Source organism: Phoca vitulina, unplaced genomic scaffold (genome assembly GCF_004348235.1).
Source record: "Phoca vitulina isolate PV1807 unplaced genomic scaffold, GSC_HSeal_1.0 scaffold13, whole genome shotgun sequence".
Classification (NCBI taxonomy): Eukaryota; Metazoa; Chordata; class Mammalia; order Carnivora; family Phocidae; genus Phoca; species Phoca vitulina.
Window position 1 is genome coordinate 18,123,231 of NW_022589716.1, and position 9,226 is coordinate 18,132,456.

The window sequence follows — 9,226 nt, forward strand, 5'->3', positions numbered from 1 at the left end:
AGGTTACAACATGACTCGGATTTCCTACTTGTCTTCTAGCTCTCTCTGATGGAAGCTGGCTGCCATGTTGTGAGCTGCCCTGTGAAAGGGTACAGGTGGCCAGGAACTGAGAAGACCTCTGGCCATCTTCCAGTGAGGAACTGAGGCCCTTAGTCCAATGTCCCATGAGCAACTGGATCCTGCCACCACATGTATGAGTGAGCCTGAAAGTAGATTCTCCAGCCTTAGTTGACTCTACAGATGACTATGGTCAGCCTTGGCCATGTAATCTTGTGAGACATCCTGAGTCAGTTACCCACCCAATCCATACCTGGATTCCTGAGATACAGAAACTATGAGATAAAAAGTATTTCTTGTTTTGAGCTAAGTTTGTGTAATTTATACACAACTATAGATAGTTAATACGTAAATCTACAGAAAAGTGGTCTTTTTTTAAGTTGGGTTTGGGGTGGGTTTTTGGGGTTTTTTTAAAAGATTTTATTTATTTATTTGAGAGAGAGAGAGAGCAGGAAGAAGAGCAGAGGGAGAGGGTTAAGCAGACTCTGTGCTGAGCATGGAGCCCAATGCAGAGCCCAATCCTAGGACCCTGGGATTATGACCTGAGCTGAAATCAAGAGTCGGTTGCTTAAACGACTGAGCCACCCAGGCACCCTGGTGCTGTTGGTTTTTTGTTTTTGTTTTTGTTTTTGTTTGCAACAACATTCTAATTTTCTACTTTCAGCTCTTTATAGAATCAACTACTATTTCTCAAAAATTGACTGCTCTGGCAATGTGGTAACAGCTGCTCCTTCCATGACCAAAATATGGAGGCAATATTACAACTGAAAATTTATTTTCCCATTCTAATATGCTACCCTAGCATATTGACAAAGTGGGCTTTAAACCGTTCCTAGAAAATTATAATTAAGTCCAAATTCTAAAAATACTTTAAAATCCATTAGGTTAATTCAACACAACATTGTACATATCATAACGATACTAAGCGTGAAAATTGATCTTCAGACACCTCCTATTGAAGTGAAAATGGGCTCTATCTGGTTCTATCTATAGTATAATGACATCCATCTGTTTTCTTCCTTATAGGCAGACAACAGCTGTATAAATGAGTCCCAAGGATTCACACCATTTCACCATTCCATTCTAAATACAGTAGTCCCCCCACCCTTATCTATGGCAGATACATTCTAAGACCCTCAGTGGATACCTGAAATCATGGATAGTACCAAACCCTTTATAGTGTTAACCCTTGAACAACACAGGTTTGAACTGCATAAATCCACTTATATACAGGGTTGTTGTTGTTGTTGTTGTTGTTGTTGTTTATACAGTACAGTATTGTAAGATATTTTCTCTCCCATATGATTTTCTTAACAGTTTTTTTCCTCTAGCGTCCTTTATTTTAAGAATACAGTATATAGTACATATAACATAAAAATATGTGTTAATCAACTGTTTATGTTATCAGTTAAGGCTTCCAGTCTAACAGTAGGCTATTAGTTAAGTTTTTTTTTTAATACTTTATTTATTTATTTATTTGAGAGAGAGTGAGTGAGACGGGGGGGGGGGGGGGAGCAGAGGGAGAGGGATAAGCAGACTCCACGCTGAGCATAGAGCCCGACATGGGGCTCGATCTTACAACCCTGAGATCATGACCTGAGCCAAAATCAAGAGTCAGATGCTTAACTGACTAAGGTACCCAGGCTCCCCACTATTAGTTAAGTTTTGGGGGACTCAAAAGTTTAGGCAGATTTTCAACTGTGCAGGGGGTTGGTACCCCTAACCCCATGTTGTTCAAGGGTCAACAGTATACTGTTTTTTTCCCTATACATACATGTGTGCCTATGATACAGTTTAATTTATAAATTAGGCACAGATTAACAATAATAATAAAATATAACAATTATAACAATATCCTGTAATAAAAGTTATGTGACTGTTGTCTCCCCTCTCAAAATATTTTATTGGAATGTACTCACCCTTGTGTGATGATGTGAGATGATAAAATGCCAACATGATGAGATAAAGTGAAGTGAATGATGCAGGCATTTTGACCTAGTATTAGGCTTCTACTGACCATTGGACAATAAGTCAAAAAGGAGATCACCTGCTTCTGGACCATGGTTGACTACAGGTTAATTAAAACCATAGAAAGCAAAACCAGAGATAAGGGAGGATTACTATTTGGATAACATCCTGTTTTCTCGCCCCCAAGTTCCAATGATACCTATATATTACAGCTTGCTTTTGTACTACCAGTGTTATAAACCCTTAAATTTTATAAGCTACATCTAATACTTTAATGGAACCAAAGAGAAATTTTTTTTATTAACATATATTATTTGTTTCAGGGGTACAGGTTTGTGATTCATCAGTCTTCCACAATGCACAGCGCTCACCATAGCACACACCCTCCCCAATGTCCATCACCCAGCCACCCCATCCCTCCCACCCCCACCACTCCAGCAACCCTCAGTTTATTTCTTGAGATTAAGAATTCCATGTATCAGTGAGATCATATGATACTGTCTTTCTCTGACTGACTTATTTCGCTTAGCATAATACCCTCTAGTTCCATCCATGTCATTGCAAATGGCAAGCTTTCTTTTTTTTTTTTTGATGGCCAAGTAATATTCCATTGTTTGTTGGGAGATTTTTGATGACTGCTTCACTTTCCTTAGTGGGTTATGGGTCTGTTCAGGTTTTCTATTTCTCCCTGGTTCAGTTTTGGTAGTTTATACATCTCTAGGAATGCATCCATTTCTTCCAGATTATCTAATTTGCTGGCATATAGTTGCTCATAATATGTTCTTATAACTGTTTGTATTTCTTTGGTGTTGGGTGTGATCTCTCCTCTTTCATTCATGATTTTATTTATTTGGGTCCTTTCTCTTTGCTTTTGGTAAGTCTGGCCAAGGCTTTATCAATCTTACTAAATTCTTTCAAAGAACCAGCCTCTAGTTTCGTTGATCTGTTCTACTGTTCTTTTAGTTTCTATTTCATTGATTTCTGCTCTTATCTTTATTATTTCTCTTCTCCTGCTGGGTTTAGGCTTTATTTGCTGTTCTTTCCCCAGCTCCTTTAGGTGTAGGGTTAGGTTGTGTATTTGAGACCTTTCTCGTTTCTTGAGAAAGGCTTGTATTGCTATATACTTTCCTCTTAGGACCACCTGTGCTGCATCCCAAAGATTTTGAGCAGTTGTGTTTTCATTTTCATTTGTTTCCATGAATTTTTTTAATTCCTCTTTAATTTCCTGGTTGACCCATTCATTCTTTTTTTTTGTTTAATAGCAGTTTTATACCTTTATTTGACAATCAGCGATTAGTTCTCATCCACATTAACTGTCTGTAGATTTTTGAAAGTGGTGACAGGTACATAGGTAACCAGTGTGTAGAGCTTGTTTGGTGAATCTTCATCCTCGTTACGTTTTCTGGACAATCACACACGGATACGGTATGGAACATTCCTTATTCCTTTGGCCCAGACAGCTTTGTTGAGCCTGGTGTCAATGCACACATCTGGAATTCCCATCTCCTTCATGGCAAATTTCCGGATCTCTTTGAGTGCCCGAGGCACACGCTTCTTGAAACCTACTCCATGGATGCGCTTGTGAATGTTGATGGTGTATTCTCTGGTCACTACCTCATTGATGACAGAACGGCCCTTCTTCTCGCCACCCTTCTTCGTGGGAGCCATTCTTCCAGGCCCTGGCTGGAAAGGAAGAGCACAAGGTATTGTGGGAGAGGGAAAGCAGCGTCACAAGTACTGACCCATTCATTCTTTAGTAGGATGCTCTTTAACCTCCAAGTATTTGAGTTACTTCCAAACTTCCTTTTGTGATTGAGTTCTAGTTTCAAAGCACTGTGGTCCGAAAATATGCAGGGAATAATCCCAATCTTTTGGTACTGGTTGAGACCTGATTTGTGACCCAGGATGTGATCTATTCTGGAGAATGTGGAACCAAAGAAATTTAATCTTTGACATTGGAAGGGTGAAAGAGTGCCAACCACACTGAATCCGTCTTTGGCCGTCCATCTTGTTCATGCCCATGCAATGACCTTGGTTGGGGCTGTGTGCTCCAGGCCCCTGTGGAGATTAATGTATATCCTGACTGGAATGTGGGAAGGCTTGTTCTGATCTTCCCTAAAGTGGCACACAGAAGGCTCCACTCTAGATAAGTACCTGTGACCCCACCACCATGCCCTTCATTCCACAAAAGCTGGGGATTAAGGTCTGGATTGGGCAGAGAATGGGGGGTAGAGGATACCTGTGTACCCCCTGGATCATCTGTCAGCCCAATCCCCTCTATCAGTAAGTTATCCTAAATAAAACTCTGTGTAAATGGTATGGAGTGGCTTGCTTCATTTTTGTCTCAAAATGCATACCCAGAAGGATACTTTACTGACCCTCCTCTACCCTCTAACACAAGGGTCTTATGAATACCAAGTATTATTCTACTTAATTAAAATAAGCCTCTTAGCATGTACCTTTACCAAAGCCCTTTTACTTGTCTCCTCAGACTGGAGGTAATCTGTTTTATCACTGACAAGTACCTGGCATATGGTAGAAACTCAGGACTTTATGCCTAATGAATCAATACATGAACTCCACCCTCCTTTATTCATTCAAAGATACCTCAGCATAGTCCTAGCCTGCAAGGACTGATGGGAAAAGGAAGGAAATACACAAATAATCACGATGTAAGACAGTAATAATAATAATTACTTTGAGAAGTGTTCAAAATGACATTGAGGATTTATTAAAAATACACAAATCTCTGGACCCCAGCCTTCATTTTAATGTATAATTTAGAATGCGAGGGGTGTTGCAGTCAAACTTTTTCTCTAAAGGGCCAGCCATACAACTTCTGTTACAACTACTCAACTCCACAATTGCAGTGCGAAAGCAGCCGTAGACAACACATAAATGAATGGATGTGGCCATGTTCCATTAACACATTATATATGGACATTTAAATTTGAACTTCATATCATTTTCTCATGGTATGAAATATTGTTCTTTCAATTGTTTTCAACCATTTAAAAATATAATAACCATTCTTAGCTCGTGGACTGTATAAAAACAGAGAGCTGGCCAGATTTGGCCTGTGGGCTGTACTTTGCCAACCCTTGGCATAGATGAAAGAGCACAGACTCTGGAATTATCCTGACCTCACTTGATTCCAGCTTTGCTCTTTGCTAGCTTGTGACCTGGGGAAACTACTTACCCATGTGAACATGCTTCTCCACCTGAGTGATGAGAGCCTTCAGGAATACCTCCTTCATCTTGAGGTGGCAAGAAACTCAATGAGAGGAAAAGGGGCGGGGGGAGGCTAAAAGGCCTGCATGCTAAAACAACAACTGTGCTACTTGAACTATCATAGTAAACATGTTTTCTTTTTACATGCCAATCAGGGAACTAATTTGGACATGGGATTTAATTAAATGCAGTTGGCTGCATCACTAATATACTTCTTTTTCTTCATCATATTCTTTTACACAGTAGTCATTTCTTTTTGGCACTTGTTATTGTAATGTGATGAGACCTCACCATAATGTGTCATGGAGTGCACCAGGCAGCATCTTTTATTTTTATATGACTAGGTTTTAATGGGATTTTACAATTTAGCTCTAGGATGTCTAACCTGCCAAATCATTCAGCAAATGCTAAGGAAATTGTCTTAACTAGCACACTGCAAGTAAATGGTTCAATTTAATACATCATAAAAATAATTAAAAAAGGAAAATAAAATGGGTAGGGAAAAATCATTTTGGAGAAAATCCTAGATTTCTCTTCAATTAAGATTTTAAGAAAGAAAGTTTACCTTTCATTTCTTCCATTTAAAGAGGGACAGGCATTATATCTATCCTGATCATGATTCCTCCTCCTTCCCCTCAAAAAGACATTCCTCATTTAATCACATTTACTTTACACTGTGCCTGACAAGTGGTCAGTCCTCCAGCCTCATTTCAACAATCTGTCCCTGATAAAGGGGAATCTTAAAGGAATAATGCCTTAACCAGAGAGAATGAATATTCTAATAATAGAATATTATGCATTAGACTAAAGGCAAGTGGATAGTGGTGGGAGTGGTAAGGCAGTAAAGTTATAGACAGAAAACAAGCCCATCCCTGTGATATGTGGGATCCAGGGTAAAAAGCACAAATGGAGACCACATAGCATGATGAAATATTTAGAAGTTATAAATCAACCTAGCTCTCAGCCAGCAACTCACCCAACTCTGTAGCCCAATGTCTAGGAATTTAGCCCTCCAGCCTGGATGTTAAAAGCCTGTTGTACCTAAAACTACAGCCTCGCAGTAGCATGGGAATGCTGGGCAGGACAGGATGAAAAGTAGACCTGAACTAAGGGACAAGCCTTCTGAGGGGTGACTGGACTAAAAAACTATGAGAACTCATGATTGAGTTCAGCAAGGTTGCAGGATAGAAGATCAATATACAAAAAGCTATTTGTATTTCTAGACACTGGCAATGAGCAACCCAAAACCAAAATTAAGAAAACAATTCCAGGGGTGCCTGGGTGGCTGTCGTTAAGCGTCTGCCTTTGGCTCAGGTCATGATCACAGAGTCCTGGGATTGAGCCCCGCATCAGCCTCCCTGCTCAGGCGGAAGCCTGCTTCTCCCTTTCCTACTCCTACTGCTTGTGTTCCCTCTCTTGCTGGGTCTCCCTCTGTCAAAAAATAAATAAAACCAAAAAAAAAAAGAAAAAGAAAGAAAAGAAAAGAATTCCATTCACAGTAGCATCAAAAAGAATAAAATACTTAGGCAAACTTTCTTTTTAATTTAAATTCAATTAGCCAACATACAGTACATCATTAGTATCAGATGTAGAGTTCAGTAATTCATCAGTTGCATATAACACCCAGTGCTCATCACATCACGGGGCCCTCCTCGATGCCTCTCACCCAGTTACCCCACCCCTCCACCTCCCTCCCCTCTAGCAACCCTCAGTTTGTTTCCCATAGTTAAGAGTCTCTCATGGTTTGTCTCCCTCTCTGATTTCTTCCCATTTAGTTTTCCCCCTTTCCCCTATGATCCTCTGCACTATTTCTTATATTCCACATATGAGTGAAACCATATGATAATTGTCTTTCTCTGACTGACTTATTTCACTCGGCAGAGTACCCTCCAGTTCCATCCATGTCGACGTAAATGGTAAGATTTCATCCTTTTGATGGCCGAGTAATATTCCATTGTGTGTGTGTGTGTGTGTGTGTGTGTGTGTGTGTGTGTGTGTGCGTATACCACATCTTTATCCATTCATCTGTCGATGGACATCTGGGCTCCCTCCACAGTTTAGCTATTGTGGACATTGCTGCTATAAACACTGGGGTGCAGGTGCCCCTTCAGATCACTACATTTGAATCTTTGGGGTAATACCTAATAGTGCAATTGCTGGGTCACAGGGTAGTTCTATTTTTAACTTTTTGAGGAACCTCCATACTGTTTTCCAGGGTGGCTGTACCAGCTTGCTTTCCCACCAACAGTGTAAGAGGGTTCCCCTTTCTCCACATCCTCACCAACATTTGTTGTTTCCTGACTTGCTAATTTTAGCCATTCTGACTGGTGTGAGGTGGTATCTCATTGTGGTTTTGATTTGTATTTCCTTGGTATCAAGTGATGGTGAGCATTTTTTCATGTTTCTGTTGGCCATCTGTATGTCTTCTTTGGAGAAATGTCTGTTGATGTCTTCTGCCCATTTCTTGACTGGATTGTTTGGTTTCTGAGTATTGAGTTTGATAAGTTCTTTATAGATCTTGGATACTAGCCCTTTATCTGATGTCATTTGCAAATATCTTCACCCATTTCATAGGTTGCTTTTTAGTTTTGTTAACTGTTTCCTTTGCTATGCAGAAGCTTTCTATCTTGATGAAGTCCCAATAGTTCATTCTTGCTTTTTTTCCCTTGCCTTTGGAGACGTGTCTAGCAAGAAGTTGCTGCAGTCGAGGTCAAAGAAGTTGCTATCTGTGTTCTCCTCTAGGATTTGGATGGATTCCTATCTCACATTTAGGTATTTTGAGTTTATCTTTGTGTATGGTGTAAGACAATGGTCTAGTTTCATTCTTCTACATGTGGCTCTCCAATTTTCCCAACACCATTTGTTGAAGAGACTGTCTTTTTTCCATTGGATATTCTGTCCTGCTCTGTCGAAGCGCAGTTGACCATAGAGTTGAGGGCCCATTTCTGGGTTTCCTATTCTGTTGCACTGATCTATGTGTCTGTTTTTGTGCCAGTACTATACTGTCTTAATGATTACAGCTTTGTAATATAGCTTGAAGTCTGGCATTGTCATGCCACCAGCTTGGGTTTTCCTTTTCAACATTCCTCTGGCTATTCGGGGTCTTCTGTGGTTCCATACAAATTTTAGGATTATTTGTTCCACCTCTGTGAAAAAAGTTGATATTTTCATAGGGACTGCCTTGAATGTGTAGATTGCTCTAGGTAGCATAGACATTTTAAGAATATTTGTTCTTCCAATCCATGAGCATGGAATGTTTTCCCATTTCTTTGTGTTTACCTCAAATTTCACTCATAAATGTTATCTAGTTTTTAGAGTACAGATCCTTTACCTCTTTGGTTTGTTTTTTTTTTTTTTTTAAGATTTTATTTTTACTTGAGAGAGAGAGAGAGCATGAGAGAGAAAGACCACAAGTTGGGTGGGGGAGAGGCAGAGGGAGAAGCAGACTCCCCGCTGAGCAGGGAACCTGATGGGCTTGATCCCAGGACCCTGGACTGATGACCTGAGCCAAAGGCAGACGCTTAACCAACTGAGCCACCCAGGCACCCCTTTGGTTAGGTTTATTCCTAGTTATCTTATGCAACTGATTTCTGTGCACTGATTTTATATCTTGCCACATTTTTGAATTCCTGTAGGAGTTCTAGCAATTTTGGGATGGAGTCTTTTGGGTTTTCCACATAGAGTATCATGTCATCTGCAAAGAATGAGAGTTTGACTTCTTTGCTAATTTGGATGCCTTTTATTTCATTTGTTGTTTGATTGCTGAGGCTAGGTCTTCTAGTACTATGTTGAATAACAGTGGTGACAGTGGACATCCCTGCCATGTTCCTGACCTTAAGGGAAAAGCTCTCAGTTTTTCCCCATTGAGAATGATATTTGCTGTGGGCTTTTCATAGATTGCTTTTATGATATTGAGGGATGTTCCCTCTATCCCTATATGGTCGATAGTTTTAATCAGGAAAGGATGCTG

General features: G+C 40.0%; 1 pseudogene; it reads right to left on the bottom strand.

Moving 5' to 3' along the window:
• Positions 1-3,318: 3,318 nt before the first annotated feature.
• Positions 3,319-3,732, bottom strand: LOC116637066 (annotated as a pseudogene).
• Between the last annotated feature and the right edge of the window lie 5,494 nt (positions 3,733-9,226).